Source organism: Taeniopygia guttata, chromosome 2 (assembly GCF_048771995.1).
Source record: "Taeniopygia guttata chromosome 2, bTaeGut7.mat, whole genome shotgun sequence".
Classification (NCBI taxonomy): Eukaryota; Metazoa; Chordata; class Aves; order Passeriformes; family Estrildidae; genus Taeniopygia; species Taeniopygia guttata.
Window position 1 is genome coordinate 122743200 of NC_133026.1, and position 18898 is coordinate 122762097.

The 18898-nt window shown below is 39.4% G+C and overlaps 1 long non-coding RNA gene across 1 annotated transcript; it reads left to right on the forward strand.

Moving 5' to 3' along the window:
• Positions 1 to 2596: 2596 nt before the first annotated feature.
• Positions 2597 to 11287, forward strand: LOC115493928 (uncharacterized). Its single transcript, XR_012054195.1, has 2 exons — positions 2597 to 4829; positions 5324 to 11287. It is a non-coding gene; the product is annotated as an uncharacterized lncRNA (long non-coding RNA).
• The last annotated feature ends 7611 nt before the right edge of the window (positions 11288 to 18898 follow it).

Here is an 18898-nt window from a genome sequence, read left to right on the forward strand (position 1 = left end):
ATAGCAGCTGTTTTGTACAATTTGGCTTCCAGTACATTTTCAGGTTCACGGGGTTGGGGATGAATACTTAACTGCTGCACACTCCAGAAGATGACAAAGAATTTTTGCATGTTAATTTCTACAGTGTTGGTCTTTAATTCATACCAGACAGTCTTTGCCTGAACATTCTCACCCTAATTCTAGCTCTCAGGAAACAAAGGGCAGTTTCAGCACCGGATACACAGGGGTTAAAGACCATGACTGGCTGTGCAGCCATTTCAGGAATGGTAACCACAGTTGTGAATATATTACCTTTTATACTTCCCAGCAGCAAATTCACTGACTGTTCTCAGAGACCTCCTGAGAAACAAGGAGGTGACTTGTCATTTAGCTCCAATATGCAGTAAAGCACCTTTCAACTTTTTTTTTTTTTTTCTGCTTTTGTGCTTTTTAAATCTTTAACTGGAGGTGTTTCAGAAGTCGTCCTATATGGCATTCCTCTGACATTGTCTCATGTGCTGTTTTTCCTCCAGTGGAAATAAGGAGCCATGATTTCCAACCTTATTACACCTGTAGCTCTCTGAGGACTGGGCAGCTTTGTCGTGGTAGTTGACCATGTAATTGTGCCTCTGATCAGCTCAGCTTTACCCATTTAGCAGGCTGCTAGTGCCCTGGCTGAGCAAGGGCAGATTTCTTTCCCCCCAGAGCTCCCTCTTGGAGGGGTGTGGCTGGACCCTGGGGTCAGGTCAAACAGCCTCATGCTCCTGAAGCTGGAGTCCCTCCTGTGTCTGGCCACAGGGGTTTGCTGTGCATAGTGGACTGTCAAATTGTAATTTCATACACTCATACAATGGTTCAGGCTGGCAGGGACCTTAGAGTTCATCTGGTTCCAACCATGGGCATGGAACCCATGGAACCCATTTCCGACATAGAGATAGGTTTGTTCTCATGTGATCAGTCTTTTTCTAGTAACTGCTGCCAAAGAGTCTGTGATCTCAATAATGCACTAATTTCTCTCAATCCATTTTCTGTAAAGAAAAAACAAACAGGATGAGAAATATATGCTGGCAAGGTTTATGGCATATCTGGTTCCATGATTCAGTATTTCATAAATAAGTAGTTATTTAAGTCTGTTTTTTTCCTTTATAAACAATACTGATGTTTTACTAGCAAATGGTGAACTGTCTTTTTTTCTGTTGACTTTCAGCTGGGGCCAAGGAATTTTCATGAATGCTACTATTTCTGGCATGCCTAGAGACTTTTCTGGTATTGTCAAGAACAAAGTGCTTTAAAGAAATGCACAGCCAAAGATGATTGAAGATCTGTGCACACAACGTGTGATAATTTTTTCAGCAATTAATTTATTAATGAAAGTCACAATAAACAGAGGAAGCCTTTTAGGATATACTACTGGAAATCCCATAGCTATTTCAATTTCATGAACACTTTGCTACGTGAACAGAATTTTCATCAAAATGCATACATTTTTGTGCTGGTAATTCAGTCTGAAAAGCAAGCTGCTGGGTTTTTAATTCTATTCATACATGCCCTTGAAGTATTTTTGGCAGCAATACCAGGAAGACAGTCACTTCACCAGGATCTGATTCTCAGATTCTCTGCTGCATGGCAGAGAATAGGGGTGTTTATGGTGCCTTAATGGCAGCATTGGAGCAGATGCTGTCACATTCCCAGCTAAGGGAGCAAGTAATTCCTGTGGCTCACATGGTCCCTCTGATTAAGTGCTTCTTGCTGCTTTCAGGAAGCCATTTGCTGCCCTGCAGTGTTCTCAAATTCGCACACACTTATGTGCATCTCCATTTAATTTGTCTCTCCCCCACTCAGCCTGCTGTGCACCATAATATGGAAGAGCAGACTTAACCTCACAGTGATCTTTTATGGCCCAGTATTTCATAGACAGAGGCCAAGACTGTTGCTTACTCTGATAATTTTAAGACAGATATGTTATCTAGTTTTTCAGCTTTGGATTGATCTTGATTAGGGACAAAACCACCACATGTTGTGATTAGAGTAGTCTTTAACCTCTTTTTGCACAAACAGGGTTAAATATTGAAGTGAAGGAACATACTTTTCATTTTCTATCATGGAAGTGCAAGTGGTAACAGTGATGACTGTGTAACTCAGGAGGTGAAAAATGACCAATCAGTGATGAGCAAACACAGGCAGAAAACATAAAAGCAGACACATAATTCACAGGCCAGACAGCAAGAGATAAGACACTGCATACGAATAAGAATATGTGGGTGTGAGAGCAAGCAAGTGCTGAAGAAGAGGATCTGACTGCTTCACTGCCAGTGCAATTACACAGAAAGCTCTTCTGCCTGCATTTCGTCAGTAAATACTACCAAGTGGCATGAAACTGGTGAAATAACCCCAAAGGGGTGTATGAAAATGGCAGGCTTGTTTCCAGGCAAAATAAATTACAATGAGTTAAAGATACCAATATACAACATCTGCCTTACAAATAACTAGCTTTGTTCCTGTTTCTTTCAAAGAATGTTTAATTTTGGCTCAGACTTAAATGTTTTTTTCTGGTTTCAGCAAACCATTTGAACAAGACTGTGCATTCTGGATATCAATCACCTAGGTATGTTGGCTGACTAAATGTATTATAAATCAAGTAAAAATTGTGCTTCTTCCATTAGTTAATACATTTATTTTATTAATATCTGTTTAAAAAAAAGTCACTGAAAACAAGAATACTGATATTTCTTGATTTTTGTTAACACTCTATGCTGTAATAAAATATAAGACTCTACTTAGTCATTTGGTTTTTACCAAATCCTTATGGGCTGTCACTGCAGGTATGACCTAAAATAAGAGGTTATATATCCCAGGTTCTCAGGACTTTTTTGGTTGGCTGCAAAGAAGAAAATGAGAATACTCTTTCCAAAGCTGTGTGAGAAAGAGGATGAAACACAAAATGAAGAGAAATTGTTTCACCAAGAAGGAGCTTCAAAATTTTAAATTGAATGAAACTTAGTTTTTTAAAGCTTTTCTCCTTTTTTTTTCACCAATCTCTTAATGCCAGGTTTTAAGGTTGATCTCTGTGGTTCTATGGCTTGGGATGAGCTTTGAAAGTTGTTGTGTACCTCAGCTCTCCTAAGATGCCTTTTCCTACAGGATCAGCACTTAAGCCCAAAAGAGTCTCTGACTGTCAGGGGACCTGGACATGGGGAGAACCTGTTCCCAATTGTGTCAGGTTCAAGCTGACTGGATTTTCAGAAGTAACAAACTCACACTTGATCCCCTTAGAAGAATTTTAGATCCAGACCATCAGTGGTTCATTTTTCACCTCAGTCAGTACTTTTACCATTGGTTTTGGTATTGCATGTCTATACTGCCCTATTTGTTTCAGCATTGGCTGCTATTTCCTTGCTAGTGTATTAAGTTTTAAAAGAACAGATTTAAAAATATATAGTTATTATGGATTAGGCATACTTGTTCTCCCAAAGTCACAAACGGACAAGCAAAGCTTTTTATTTGCATGCCCCAAGCATTCAGTGAAAGACAATTTATGAGTAAAATGCATAAACATTTTCCATTGTTCCAGTTGCTGAGCTCTGGGTCACTTCACTAAGTTTGTGGAAGTAGCTGATTGCACTCTAGATTCTTAAAGCCAGACTGGATTTCCTGCTTATCTGTTTACTTTGAGTGTCTTTAATGATGCAGGACATATGGCCTGATGCAGTAATACTGGGTTACAAGCCATCTTGGGTTTTATGCTGGAGAAAGATTCAGTTACTGTGACTGTTTCACTCAGCCCTTATAAAACTTGGCTGGAGTTTTCTACTGTCTTTCAGAAGAAGCTGAACTCCTTCATTGGAGGCTTTTCCACACTTTTGCAAGTTTCAGGATGACCCCATATGAATATTTAGTTTCATGGGTTTCATTTGCGCATTTAAGTACCAATACAAATCAGTGCATGCTCAAGTGCACTTCTCTGAAGGTTTTAAAATTTTTTTGTTACTATTATTGTGGCTGTTGTTGTTATTGTTCTTCCCAGCTGGTGATACTTACATTGTCTGGATCTGGTTTAGCCAAATGACAAAAAACCGCATTCTTAAGTGACAAGCTCTCCATCCAGAAGTCTCATGGCTTAGTTTTCCAAATAATGTGCCTCAACTATTCAATTTTTAGTAGTGTGTCTAACATTAGATTTTAAAAATTATTTGTAAATTAAGGAAAAAATGGCTGAATTAGATATAAATACAATTTATAAAAATAGGAGTCTCCATCAGGATCCACTGTTCTGGTATTAAACAATAATAATCAAGCTCCTAACCTAATTTATTCTGCTGAGCTGGATTAAATAATTGTACAGCCTGAAATATCTGACAATTTTTCACTTAATTTTTTGTAATCTGTACAATTTCCATTATGTTTTGAGGATAAGGCTTCATTAAATATCTTTAATATTTTACTTTTGCATGATATCTGTGCAAAACCTAGATTGTCTCTTAATGTGGCCAAGTTGTAGTTTATATTCAAGTGGAAAAGAGTGGGGCAGTTAAATGGGAAGTGCATATTATGTTGCCAAACTACTGGGGTAAAGGACATTTATAGCTTCATTTTCCTGTGCTTGCATAGGCAATGTGAGAAGGTGGGTAATTTTCTAAGTAGCCTCAGACTGATGTGATTAGTTGTGAGATACTGCAGATGTATGTAGGAAGTGGGCTTGTGTGTGGGACTGGTTATCCAGTAAATTTCTCTTTCTGCATATGGAATATCCAGGCTGTAGGTGAGCAGGCACGTTTTGCACCTGCAGAAGGCTGTTTGAGAATCCAGGTCAGAATATGTGAGTGAAGTCCATAAAAACACCAAAATATCAAGTAAGTGATATTGTATTTTCCTCTTCCTCCAGAATACTTGGTTCAGTCTACCCCAAATAATTAAACACTCTCTTGGAAAGCATTATTAGTGTTGTAATCATAATTCTATCACAAAATTATAGTATTCAGATTAGGAAACCTAAACATTTTTTTTTTAATTAAGAGGAAACTAGATATGATGGAATAAACAAAAGCTGTTAAACTAATTGCAAACTGGAATCTATGTTTGACAGTATGAAAATTACAAGTGAAATACAATTAATGACTAGAATAGTAACAATCTGATTTTACTCACTATGCAAAGTTTAATTTCCTATCTTGTAAATAACAAATTTCATAAACAAGCCAGCAGCTAGATATAATTAATCAGTTTTTACTAATATGCTAGTGGTGGGTGATAAGCTTTAAACAATGTACATAGAAAATGAGTAGAATTGGAAATTAAAAGGATCTATGTTATTCTATATAAATGAAGAGTAATTTTTTTCCTTTAGCACGCTAAAAAAGCCTTGTGGAGGTCACTGGAGAGGAACGGCATCTCAGTCAGCTCTGGCAACACTCCTGTGGCCAGTGCCACGGTCTCTGCTACTCCATCTGCAAAGCCTCTGATGCTGCTTCTTCAGCTGTGCACATCTCATCAGGGAGCTCCAGGGTGTCTCTGCATGCCATCAGCAGGGCTGCTGTGCCACTGTGCTGAGACTGTCCCTCTGCTGAATCACAGCTGCCCTTGCAAAAATTGTTCCACAAGGAGCCAATCCTAAGGGAAGAATATTTGAGGGTTTTGGTTGATTTGGGCTTCTTTTTACCCAAGTCAAATGGTCCCAACTGTGAACTCTGGTCAGAGTGAAATTCCAGAAAGGAGCATTTGGAATGGTTGCCTTTACAAAGCCATTATGGCAGGGGGATCATAGAACCATTAGGTTAAGAAAGAACCTTAAGATCTCCGAATCCAACCATTAATCCAGCACTGCCAAGTCCAACACTAAATGTCCGTAAGTGCCACGTCTACACGTCTTTTTAAATATCTCCGGGGTAGTTATGTCATTGCATGGCCAATTGAAACATCACCTGAAATATTACTTCACTACTTGTTAACTCTACTAATCATTGATGTGTACTATAAAGAATATGGGTTTCTTTGATAATGATTGTCATAGTGTCTGAAATCTCATATTTATTTCTAATTATGCGTTTGATAAAGTGGTGGGGTTTTTCCTCTGCTTTGGACTTTTGACATGTTTTAAGAAGAAATGCATCACCAAGGTTTACCATGCTGGAGCCTTGAAGGACCCAATACTATCTGTGGGATGCACAATTATGGTATTACCAAAAGAGATACCATTTATGTTTTCCACATACTATTAAAAATCTTTTCAACAAAACATATTGTCATTGGGAAAGCAAGTGGCCTTAGCTTTTATGACAGCTCTCCTTCTAGAATGCCATTATAAATTAAAGCTATTGTAGTACAAGTATTTAACCGAAAATCAACAAGAGGTTGCAAGAAAAAGGCTGCAAGCCCACACACACACAAAAAAAAATCTCCATAGACTGATGCCTTTCATTATCAGGAAAAGCTGACTTTAGTGTGAATTCTTTATTAATACTTCTAGTCATCTTGGAACATTTCACAGTGTTTCACCCATTTTATTTGGAACCCCTAATCCTGATCAGTCAATATATATGAATTTCAGTCCAAGCCATCTTCACCAAAAGGCCATTGAATAATTTTACTCTATTAAATATAATTATTAGAAAATGATACACTCCCTATAGCATACTTCCATGTAAACAAAGCCCTAATAAAGTAGAGAGAGGAAGAACAAAGGCAGCTGGGGAGGTTCAGGATGCAGAGATGATCTGTTTTCTGGTGCCTAAGGCCTGACTGCTCTCTTGTATAACTGACTGTATGAACTCCTGAGCTAAATGTAGGGCCTGACTACACTTAATGAACCTTAGAGTGAAATAAAAAAGACAAATATGTTATGTCTGAATATATGAGGAATTTTTCTTCTTTGAAGACCTTTGGGGACTCTTGCGGTCATTGGAGTTCTCTTCTTCATCTTGATAAAAGCACTATTGTATCCAGCAGTGTTTGGCTCTGAAACTGTGTTCCAACCTAATATTGAAACCACAAAAGTCTGAGTAATCACCCTGTTTTATTCTTTACATTGACCAGTGTCTCTACTATGGTGTCACTGAGGGAAAAGGAAACAGTTCTCTAAAGACACTAACATAGGTTAGTTTAACTTAATCACTGGCCGCAGCCTACAGTACTCGTCAGAAAAATATATTAATATGGGACTTTACTGTTCTCAGAGTAGCCTTTGTCAGGAGTTTGAAATGTCTGAAACAAGATAGTTTTAATCCTTAAAAGTGTACGTCAGTGTTCTGATCTTCATTTTTGAGAGATTTTCTGAAAAAAAATTCAGCATCCCCTTCTGAAGAATAGCTGAGAAACCAGTCACATTGAACCATATTTCTTCTCTTGTAAACTACCCCTGGCTGTAGTTGGCACTTATACTCTGTTGGATTTTGCTACTTTGGCTCTGAAACAGTGATCAGTGTCTATGGACCTATTTTATAAAATTAATTTCAGCAAGGAAAAGAACAGCATATTTGGATTGAAAAAGACCTATTACACTCTTCCCTCTTCTACCTCCTATAAACACAAGTTCATTTCTACAGTACATTGTCTGCTTGCTCCGTAAATCTTTGTTTTAAAATCTATGGCTTTACATCACTGTGAAAACTGCATCAGAGCAACACTTTTTCCTCACATATTTTCCTGAGTCAAAAATTCTTCCTAATCAGCTATGCACATTGATATACTGTTCTACTCTACTATCTTCTGTTTCTGTTCTTTGTAAGGAGCAAGATGTTTTTACAAAACTTTTCCTGTTAGTACCTGTGTGGTGCCCAAAGACAGTGAAAATATGCTCAATTTTTATCTACTTTTCATATATTTTTTCTAAGAAACAGCACAACTATGCTTTCATATTCACAAAAATGTGTGTAATATGACACAAATATTATGACCGCAACTTTTTAAGCAACTCACACGTACATATTCCAGTTTCTTCTGAATACTTGCTTCTACACTTGCCAAACTACACTTTCTTTGTGAAATGTGGCACTGATGCTTTCATAGAGTAATTTATCCAGCTTTCTTTGATCATTTTCACGTGTTCCTACATATATACTTGCCTCAAATGCTGTCCCTGAGGTTCATCATGTTGGCAATAAAATAAAATTTTACTGTTTCTGGAGACTTAGATCAGGTTTTTTAGTAATTTGGTGTGATCTTCCCCCTGTGGGCATATAGAAGCACTGTGAAAATGGGTCTACAAATGGTCTTTTAAATCAAATGGATTGATGGTAAATCAATCTGAAATTATAGATAGGTGTAAGTATGCTAATATAAGAACAACAATGAAAATTGTGACAAATTTTGAGTATCTCAGAACAATAATTTTTGTTAGACATATCTTTATTTTAAAATAAAAAAGTCTTTCGATCTTAAGGGATTAAACACTCCAAGTTTCTGCCTTTATTGATTTCATCTATAGTCTTCTGTCATATGCTTTGAAATACTGACCTGCAGCATTTGCAGAGTAACTGTGTCACAGAAACAGCACTCACTGAGCCTGATTTCCAAGAATGGTTGTAGACAAAAGTCTTCCTTATTTGCACAAATAGATTTCATGACTGTGTGCACAAACTGTATCCTAATGTGGCCACGGAGGCAGCATTCACAGTGCCAATCCGTGCAGCACTACAGAAGCATTTGGAGAGCAAATGAATGTGTACTAATGTCTGACACTAACAGCAGATGGACTTCAGGGGAAATTTACTTTACAGCTTTACAAATATTTTTAGGCTTTGAAGGAGAATGTGTTGGGGCCCCACTCCAGGTTTGGTTTCATCTGAAAGAAATTTTGTGTGAGTATTTCAGAGCCTGGTCTCTGTGTGAATGTAACTGGTAAGTGAGGATGATCAAAATTCATCTCAGAGGTACACTCCTGAACTGAAGTAAGACTGAAATTCAGGACATCCAGAGCTAGTCAAGCATTCAATTGTTCTTTTTAGCATACTTGTCATACCTTGTTCAGGAACATAATGAGTCACAAAAGCAAAATATTCCAATGCCTGTTTGCTTTACTTTGCCATATGTGGAGGTTTGTTGGTTTTTTGTTTGGTTGGTTGGGTTTTTTTTGCTTTTCTTTTTGTAAATTGGTTGGCTTTTTTTTTTTTTTTTTTAATTACATATTCTCCAGTGTCTTGTCTTATATGGAAGAAAAGAGAAATGCCCTAAGGGACCTAGATTGCTATTGTGATCAGCCAAATTTCTGGATGAGTGCTTTGAAAAATAGCTCTTCCATTGCTAAAACAATGTGTATACTCCTCAGCAATATTGTGCAATTCATCAATTCTGCATAGGTTTATAGGTTGAAAAGAAGTCTAGAGAGAAGGAGCAAACAGAAGAAGAGGACTCTAACTAGGCAATAAAAGTTATTAAGTCCCTTTAGTACTCACAATTTGAAATGTGCAGTGTGAGATGTGTCATTTAGTCACACATGCACTGTCAGAGCACCCTCAGGGAGCATTAGTCTGGCACTGAAAGTTACCTTAGCAATTCTGCTCTGAGAGAGGAAGAAAAGACTGAGCCAGATGGGGAACGTAAAACTTTTGCCAAATCATCTCCAACTTCAGCGGATTTTTTTTGATGGAAAAAGAAGAGGAAAACAAGGGAGAAGAGGATGCTCACAGAGGTTCTTTGCATATTTCAGAATCGATTTTGTAGTGTTAATTAAGCTTGTATTTTCATTCATGGTTTATATGAACTAGGAGAATACTAACTCCTACTTGGTTTCCCTTCCTTTTAGCTGAAGGAAAAGAAAGCAATTTTCATACCACAGTTCTTGAATTTGAAAAAGAAAACCAGAGTGGTTTTTGTCAAATTTAATGAAGTGCTAATCAACAAATCATTCAAGCTTTGTCCTAGTGAGTATATACTTCAGTCTTATCCTGAATCATGGCAAATAAGTTGTGGTGCTCAAAATGCAGCATATCATTACATGTGCTTTTTTATGGTAATAATAGATCTTCTCAATGAGACAGCATCTTTTCTATTTCAGCACTGAATATTATGTGGGAAGTTCATAAAATTATAATTTGATTTTAATATTAACAGCACAATACATTTTAAATTCACTAGAATCTTTTTAAAACCAGACAAATATCCTTTGCATACAGTTATTATTTTTTATGATCTTCAGGACTTCTAAAAGTATAAGAAAATCCAGCCAAAAAAGCCCTAAAAAAAAAGAAAGTCTTGCTGTTGACACAATGAATTTGGGCTCAGTCATGAGCTATCTTTTTAAGTGCTCACCTTTCCAAAGAAGGCACAGTGTGCAAGGCAATCAGTGCTGAGTTTCTCAGCTCTTCTGTAGTTGGCCCCATAGGAGAAATAGAAGTTCTGAAATTGTCCTGATTTTTCCATATAAATACCAGAGCATATGGAGACATGTATCTGAGCCTGTGTATTCCGACTCTTTGGCAGACAATACTTAAACTTCAAAGTCTACAGTGACTCATAAAGATTATTTTTAAAAAGGAGGAATCTTTCTTAATTGAAACAAATGTAATCAAAAATTGGAAAGCCTCACTGCCTTTAATAGAATATGTTGATCAGGAATTACTAAGTTAAGAAATAAAGATAATATTCTGCTTTTCCCATGGACTGTCTCCCCTGGAGGACCATGGGTCATTTTTGTATTGTATCTGTTTTGCTAGCATTTAGTCCAATTATAACACCTTCACTCAGTTCTCCAAACACCACGAAGCAATGGCAGAAAAAAGAATGCAGATTATACAAGACTGATAGAATTGTTGCTGGAGATGCATTTACAGAGGCTTTGAGGTTTCATCTGAAATCCCTCTAGGGTACTGTTTGAACTTGATCCAGTTCTGCCACATCTTGACCATAGCCTCATTGTGTCTTTCTCAAGCTTTCAGCATTAAATTTTACAGCAAACAAACAAACATACACCCAAAGCATCTCCACTGTCTCATCTTTCCAGAATGACAGACCATGTACACTAGATGGTTCATATTTTACAGTAATTTAATTATTTCTAAAAACATATTATCTGGAACTCTGATAATATTTGTCATTCATAATTTAGAAAGTAGTAAAGAATTCAGATTTCGTTGTGTATATTCTGCCGTTCTTCTTGAGATTATGATTTTACTTCTTCCATACCCCCACTAACATGTCTAGAAATGGTTTTATGTAAATTTTAGAAATTATAATCTTAATGTTTTATGTCATTGCAATGCACAAACCTGCATGTTCAGTAAGATCAGAATCAGGACCTTTATTTTTCCAAAGGAAGTGAAATCTTGGTGCAAATAACACAAAGGTACAAAAATAAAAAAAAAATATATAAACATATGTATACTTTGTCCTACTGTGTATATAATGCCACTGTGTCTTTCTTTTCTCAGTCCAGTCCAGCATGCAGGCTTCTCACTTTCAACCTCAGCTACAAGCAGGAGTAAAGTCAGTTTCTGTGGCAACTTTATCATACTGGTGACAAAAGTTAGGAGGGAAGATGTGCACAGGAAAGAGAACTGAACTTATAGTATGGGGCTACCTCTATCGTCAGCACACAGCATGGCCCAGTGTTCAGGGCATATGGACTACTCAGTGTCATTTAATGTGTTAAATTGGCAACATTTTAGACCCTATCCATGCCAAAAACTCTCTGTTCAGATACAGAAAGTATCTGAAGACAGCACAGGGTATGGGAAGGAAAATGGGTTTAGTGGTTTGGATGTAAAATGTGGTGTTGCTTGAACTTCATTTACTGTAGTAGGTGCAGACCCAGTCTTTATATTTAACCCTCTGAGTGTTGGGTACCACTGAGGAGGAGGAAACAGATATGATGAGATGTTAACAGATGTGATTAGTTTTAGTCATAGATTTGATTGAGAAGGAGCTGCAAGAAGTAAGATATTAAAGTTCATAAACAGCAATTTATAAAATCCATTAACTGTTGCTATTTTTACTACAGAAATAGCAGAGCTCTCCTGGAGACTGGAAATGCCTTCAATTTTGAACATGAGACCAGAGGACGACAAGTATATTAATTTTTTTTCATAATTGTAGTATACTTTCAGATTACCCACATCCATCAGGTTGGAGCTTGACTACCTTTCTCTTAAAACAAATTAATATGCCCAAATTTTTCAATAAGTTTGTGAATATGAAATAACTGCTATGAAAAAGAAAAAAGAAGATTAATTTTGTATTATAAGACTGTAGGTTAGCTTGATCGTGTTGACATACACTGTACTCATAGAATCATAGAATTTTTTGGGTAGCATGGGACCTTTAAAGGTCAGCTAATCCAAACCCCTGCAGTGAGCAGTACAATATAACATGCTGACACTAGCAGTATGCTTTGGATCCTCCTAATTTTTGATGATTGGCAAGGGGTGTATACCTTTGTCAATAGCCAAAAGATTCATTACTCATTTTCCCTGGTTAAATTCTCTAACAGTAATAATATACATTGAACAAACATATTCAAAGAATATTCACAGTGCACACAGGTTTAATCTAAATTTCTCTAAATATTTCCTAGCAGAACTCTGTTTTGTGTTCTTGATCACGATAAAAAACATGTTTCCTTTTGAATTGTAAAACTCTGAATACTCTTTAAGTATTTTCATATGAGATAAAACAGCAGGGTTTTCTTCTCACAGTCTCATTCTCAGAAATGGTTGAAATACTCAGATTGAAATATTAGGGGGGAGAAAAGGTACAATTCAGGTAATAAGCAGAATAAGGAACTTTCATTTAAAACTGCTAACAATTAGAAAAGTTCTAAGGAATTGGAAGTAAAGGCTTTGCACATGAAGCAGAGTTCTGTTCAAGTTTGTCATGGACAGCTTTGCCTATAAATAGTGATGCATGAGACATTTTTATTTTTGTCAAGCATCTCATATGAATACTTGCTAAATTGTTGGTATAATTCCCATCAGCAAGTTGGTTAGAAACTGACTAGTGCTATTTGTTTCCTTGGGTTATGTGACTAATTTTATTATTCATTATTTATAATAAAAACAATTACGCTCTAAGCCAGGGCTCTGTAGGTATGGCCAAGTACTCACACACTTTGCTCATAGCAATTTGCAGTCTAATATGAAACAGGTCCCCACAAGCCATGGCAACAATAGCAGACAGTGATCAAACTGCACATGTCAGTGAACACAACAGCACTAAGAATATGCTTTCATGGTGTCCTGGCTCTGTTTCTCTGCCAGTAGTTGATCTCCGTGACACAAGTTCAGGCTTAGACCGTAACTTGGGAGTACTAAATCACTGAAGATTGTTTTAGAGGCAAATAAATCCAATGTGTGCATGTTCATGAATAGATACACGGGCATACCATGTCTCAGGTGCTTTCTGAGCTCCGCTTTGGCGTTGCAGTGCTGGCAGGAGGCACTGCAGCAGCCGCAGCTCCTCGGCTGCAAGCACAGGAGGGCGAGGCTGCAAATGCTCTGCCATCAGCAGTTCCCAGGGTTTGGATGTAACTCAATAACAGAGACTTGTTTATAGCTCAGACTTAAAAGCATTTACACAGGCTGTCTGAAGTTGCTGAGGATTCACAAATTTTCCTGCAATAGCTGTTGTCACAGTGACTGCAAGTAAAATAGTCATATGGGTAATAGCAAGATCCTCATTCCTGAAATTATTTGTATCTATGTATTCAGCTACCTTAAAATAACGTGTGCAATGAGTAAACCATAAACTTTTATATGGAGAAATTAATGAGCCATGTGTTTTAGTGATGTTGCAACCTACTTGCCCCGTAATTAAGATTCAGCAGGGATTACTATTAAGAGAAATCAGTTTCCTGAGGAGTAAAGACAAAATCGTTCTTTTGGCTTGTGGTCCTGATGTTACATATGAACTTTGTCCTCGTAGAAGGCTCATACTCTTCCTGGCAATACCCATGCTGCTTGATCAAAGGTGACTTTCAAATTCAGTGAATAACATCTGCTATGCAGGCTCATGATCTCACGGAATCACAGATTAATGAGGTTGGAAGAGACTTCTAAGATCATCAAGTACAACCTATGCCCTAACACCTCAACCAGACTATAGCACCAACTGCCATGTCCAGTCTTTTTTTAAACACATCCAGAGATGGTGATTCTACCACCTCCTTGGGAAGACAATTCCAGTACTTTATTATTCTTTCAGTGAAAATTTTTTTCCTAATATCCATTGTATACCTTCCCTGACATGGCTTGAGGCTGTGTCCTCTTGTTCTGTCAGTTGCTGCCCAGTGGAAGAGATCGATCCCCACCTGTCTACAACCTCCCTTCAGGAAGCTGTAGAGAGCAGTAAGGTCACCCCTAAGCCTCCTCTTCTCCAGGCTAAACAACCCCAGCTCCTTCAAACATTCCTCACAGGGCTTGTGCTCCAAGCCCCTCACCAGCATTGGTGCCCTCCTCTGGATGCACTCAAACATCTCAATGTCCTTCCTAAACTGAGGGGCCCAGAGCTGGACACAGCACTCAAGATGCGGCCTCACCAGTGCCGAGTACAGGGGAAGGGTGACCTCCCTGCTCCTGCTGGTCACACAATTCCTAATGCAGGCCAGGATGCCACTGGCCTTCTTGGCCACCGAGGCACATTGCTGGCTCATATCCAACCGGCTGTCAACCAGCACCCCCAGGTCCCTTTCTGCCTGGGCACTGTCCAGCCACACTGTCCCCAGTTTATAACATTGTAGGGGATTTTTGTGGCCAAAATGTAGAACTCGATACGTAGACTTATTAAACTTTATGCTGTTGGACTCTGCCCATCCATCCAACAAATCTAAGTCTCTCTGCAGAGCCCTCCTTCCTTCTGACAGATCAACACAAGCTCCCAAATTTACTAATGAAGGACTCGATGCCCTCATCCATGTAGTCTATAAAAATATTGAACAGAACTGGTCCCAGCACAGACCCCTGAGGGACAGCACTGGTGACTGATCCCAGCTGGATGCAGCACCGCTCACCAGCACTCTCTGGGCCCAGCCATCCAGCCAGTTCCTAACCCAGCGAAGAGTGCTCCTGTCCAAGCCATGGGCTGCCAGCTTCTCCAGGAGTGTGCTGTGGGAGACAGTGTCAAAGGCCTTGCTGAAGTCTAAATAGACAACATCCACAGCCTTTCCTGCATCCACCAGATGGATCACCTGGTCATAGAAGGAGACCAGGTTGGTCAGACACGACCTACCCTTCGTAAACCCATGCTGGCTGGGTCTGATACCCTGGCCATCCTGTATATGTAGTGTGATAGCACTCAGTATGAGCAGCTCCATTATCTTACCTGGTACTGAGGTCAGGCTAACTGGCCTGTAATTACCAGGATCCTCCTTCCTACCTTTTGGCCAGTTTCCAGTCGTCTGGAACCTCCCCAGTGAGCCATGACTCTTGATAAATGATGGAGAGCGGCTTCGCAAGCTCCCTCATCACCCTGGGATGGATCCCATCTGATCCCATTGATTTATAAATATCCAAATGTCCCAGCAGTTCTCTGACTGCCTCTTCTTGGATAGAAAGAGGACCATTCTGCTCCCTGGCACCACCTACCAACCCCTGAGGACAGTTGTCTTGAGGACAAGCTGTCTTACCACTAAAGACTGAGGCAAAGAAGGCATTAAGCATTTCTGCCTTTTCCTCATCTTTAGTTACTAGGTTGCCTGCCTCCATTCAATAAGAAACAGAGGCTTTTACCATTAATATATTTGTAAAAACTTTTTTTTGTAATTTTTAACAGAAGTTGCCAGGTTAAGTTCAAACTGAGCTTTGGCCTCCCTAATTTTTTTTTCTACATGCCCTAGTAGCTCCCTTAAATACTTCCTGAGAAATCTGTCCCTCCTTAAAAAGATGATACATCTTTTTTTTATTTCTAAGTTCTTTCAAAACCTCATTGCTCATCCGGACTGGACATTTGCCTCGTCGACTCATCTTTCAGCACACAGGGACAGTCTGTTCTTGCGCCCTCAAGATCTCAGCTTTGAAGCACACCCATCTCTTCTGGACTCCTTTGTTTTCAAGGGCTTTTTCCCAAGGAACTCTCTGAATAAGTCTCTTAAATAGGCCAAAGTCTTCCCTCTGGAAGTCCAACGTGGGGATCTTATTTATATTCCTCCTGATTTCACCAATTATCGATAATTCTATAATTTCATGATCACCGTGCCCCAAGCGGCCTCCAACCTCCACATCACCCACCAGTGCATCTCTATTTGTTTACAACAGGTCTAACATAGTCCCTCCCCTGGTGGGCTTGCAACAAAAAGTTATCCTCCACACACTCTAAAAACTTTCTAGACTTCTGTTTTTCTGCTGTATTAAGTTCCCAGCAGATGTCTGGTAGGTTGAAGTCATCTACAAGAACAAGGGCTGATGATCCTGAAACATTGTTCAGTTGCTTATAGAATAAGTTTCCCGTCTCTTCATCCTGGTTGGGTGGACGATAGCAGATTCCCAGTAGGATGTCAGCCTTGTTGGCCTTCTCCTTAATTCTTACCCACAGGGACCCAACTTCATCATTAGTTTCAATACCTATGACATCCAAAACCTCCCTAATAAAGAGGGCCACCCCTCCACCTCTTCTCCATTTTCTGTCCCTTCTGAAGAGCTTGTAGCCATCCAGTGCAGTGCTCCAGCTATGTGAGTAATCCCACCACGTTTCTGTGATGGCGACTACATCATAGCTCTGCTATTGCACCATGGCCTCCAGCTCTTCCTGTTGCTTACCCATGCTGTGTGCATTGCTATACGTGCACCTCAGCTGAGCCACTGATTTCTCCCCTAACACAGTCTTACCATCCTTGGGCCTGCTTCCAGACAGCCCAGCTGCATCCCCTTCCCCCTTCAGACCTAGTTTAAAGCCCTCTCAACAAGGTCTGCCAGTTCATGAGCTAAAAACCCCCTGCCCTTAACAAAGAGATGTATCCCATCTGATTCCAGTAGAGCAGGTACCATAGAAGTTGCCCCATGATCCAAGACTGAAATTTTGCTGATGACACCAACCCTTGAGACACTTGTTAATGATGTGAGTTCTCCTATTTATTTCATTTTTGTTTTCTGTCACCGAAGGGACTGAGCAGAACACTACCTGTGCACCTGTTCTATCAACCACTTGACCCAGTGCCCTGAACACCCTTGACACTCCTCTTTTCAATCTGGAGTATCAGCAGTGGGTAATAATCAGAAGACTGAATCAGCCTGGGAAGTCTCTCAGTGATATTTCATACCTGGGCCCCAGGGAGGCAGCAGACTTCCCTGTGGGATGGGTCTGGTCGACATACGGGGCCTTCTGTTCCCCTCAGAAGGGAATCACCCACTACGATTACCCTTCTTTTCTTCTTGATGTTAGAGGTGGTGATCCATTTTTTAGATGAGTCATAATTGGGAGTCTCATTGGGCAGATAATTTTCTTCTAAATCATCTGGTTGGTTCTCTAGATCCAGGGCCTCATACCTATTCTGAAGTGTCACCTGGCTAGGGGATGGGGGTAGGAGGGATTTTTGTTATTACCTCCCTGAGCAGGGATGCATTTCCACTCCCCTTCATCTATCAGGTGCCCCTCTATTGCCTGGGAGTGAGAGGCACAGGAGTCCTCTGACTCTTGGTGGGCCTCCCTTAAAGATGTAAGGGCTGAACTCTACCAGTCTATTTCCCTTTCACTATCCCTGATACTCCTTACTCTTTCAACTTCCTCCCTAAGCTCGGCTACCAGCAAAAGGAGGTCATTCACTTGTTCACACTCTAGGCAGGCCTCCTCCACAGCACCCCCTGAAACCATGGATAAGCTCAAACACTCCACACAGGAATGGGTCTATACAGACACATCCTTTTTGAAGGGCTTTTGGTCACATACACTTGTACCAACCACAGATTTTGCCTGGGTTAAAACCATTACTAGGAGAAAGCCTAAAATCAAGCAACCAATAAAAACACCTCACCTGACTAGCAAGAACTTGCAACCCTGCCTGCTTGCCCCGAACTGCTGCACAAACTGCTGTGACCCTGTTTGCCTGCTCCAGGTCACTGCTCTCCCCAGAGGCCTCTTATAATCAGTCACTCAGGGACAGGGAAGCTCCACCTCCTGCTCCTGAATAGCTCACAATTTGTCACATTGGGCATGGTCTTGCTCAGATAAGATCAGAATTCTTTGAAGAAATAGCAGCAATAGAGATTTGAAACAACATTTGTCATATTCTCCAAATGAAGCAAGCTTGGGGTGGACCAGAATACTGACTAGGATATCTTTAAAGCTTACTTAAGTGATACCTGCATTGAAAAGCAGGAGTCATTCCTGTGTGGTCTTGTTTACTGTAATTCCTAGAAAATTGTGATTGCATACAGTCATGGTGACTGACCTAAGTTCTTTTGGTGTCAAAAATGAAGTTAGTGGAGATCTTTAGATCAGCACAATGCTAAGGGAAATGCTGCCAGAGATTCTTTACTCAATAAGAATTAAACAGGGCCACTTTTGCTCATTGCCACAATTGTAACCCAGAGTACCCCAAATTCAGAACCCAAAGGTTCTGAAACTGCCTTATTTCACTTTCTGCAGATGTATTATATGTAAATTATCATATCCATACATCACCATTTATATATATATAATTCACATATAATGTATATGATTTGCATATTACTTTGAGTTTGCGAAGCAATTAATTGTTATTGTGGCAGATGGCCTTGGGTCTGCGAGACATGTTGAGACCCTGAACTTGATTTGGTGTAAAACTAGGAATGCTTCCTGAGGCACAGGAGATGAGAGGGCAATGAAATTTATAAGACCAGCTGATTTTTACTGATCCATGAATAAATTACTCTCTGCTTTGGCCCTGGTTTAAAGATGTAATAGGTTACCATGAAAATGAACAAGAAAACACTATTTTTTTCTAAATAAAAGCTACACTACTTTATATAGTACTCTTAAAAGGAGCAAACTGCTATTTCGCATCCAATTTACTTGATTTTTTTTT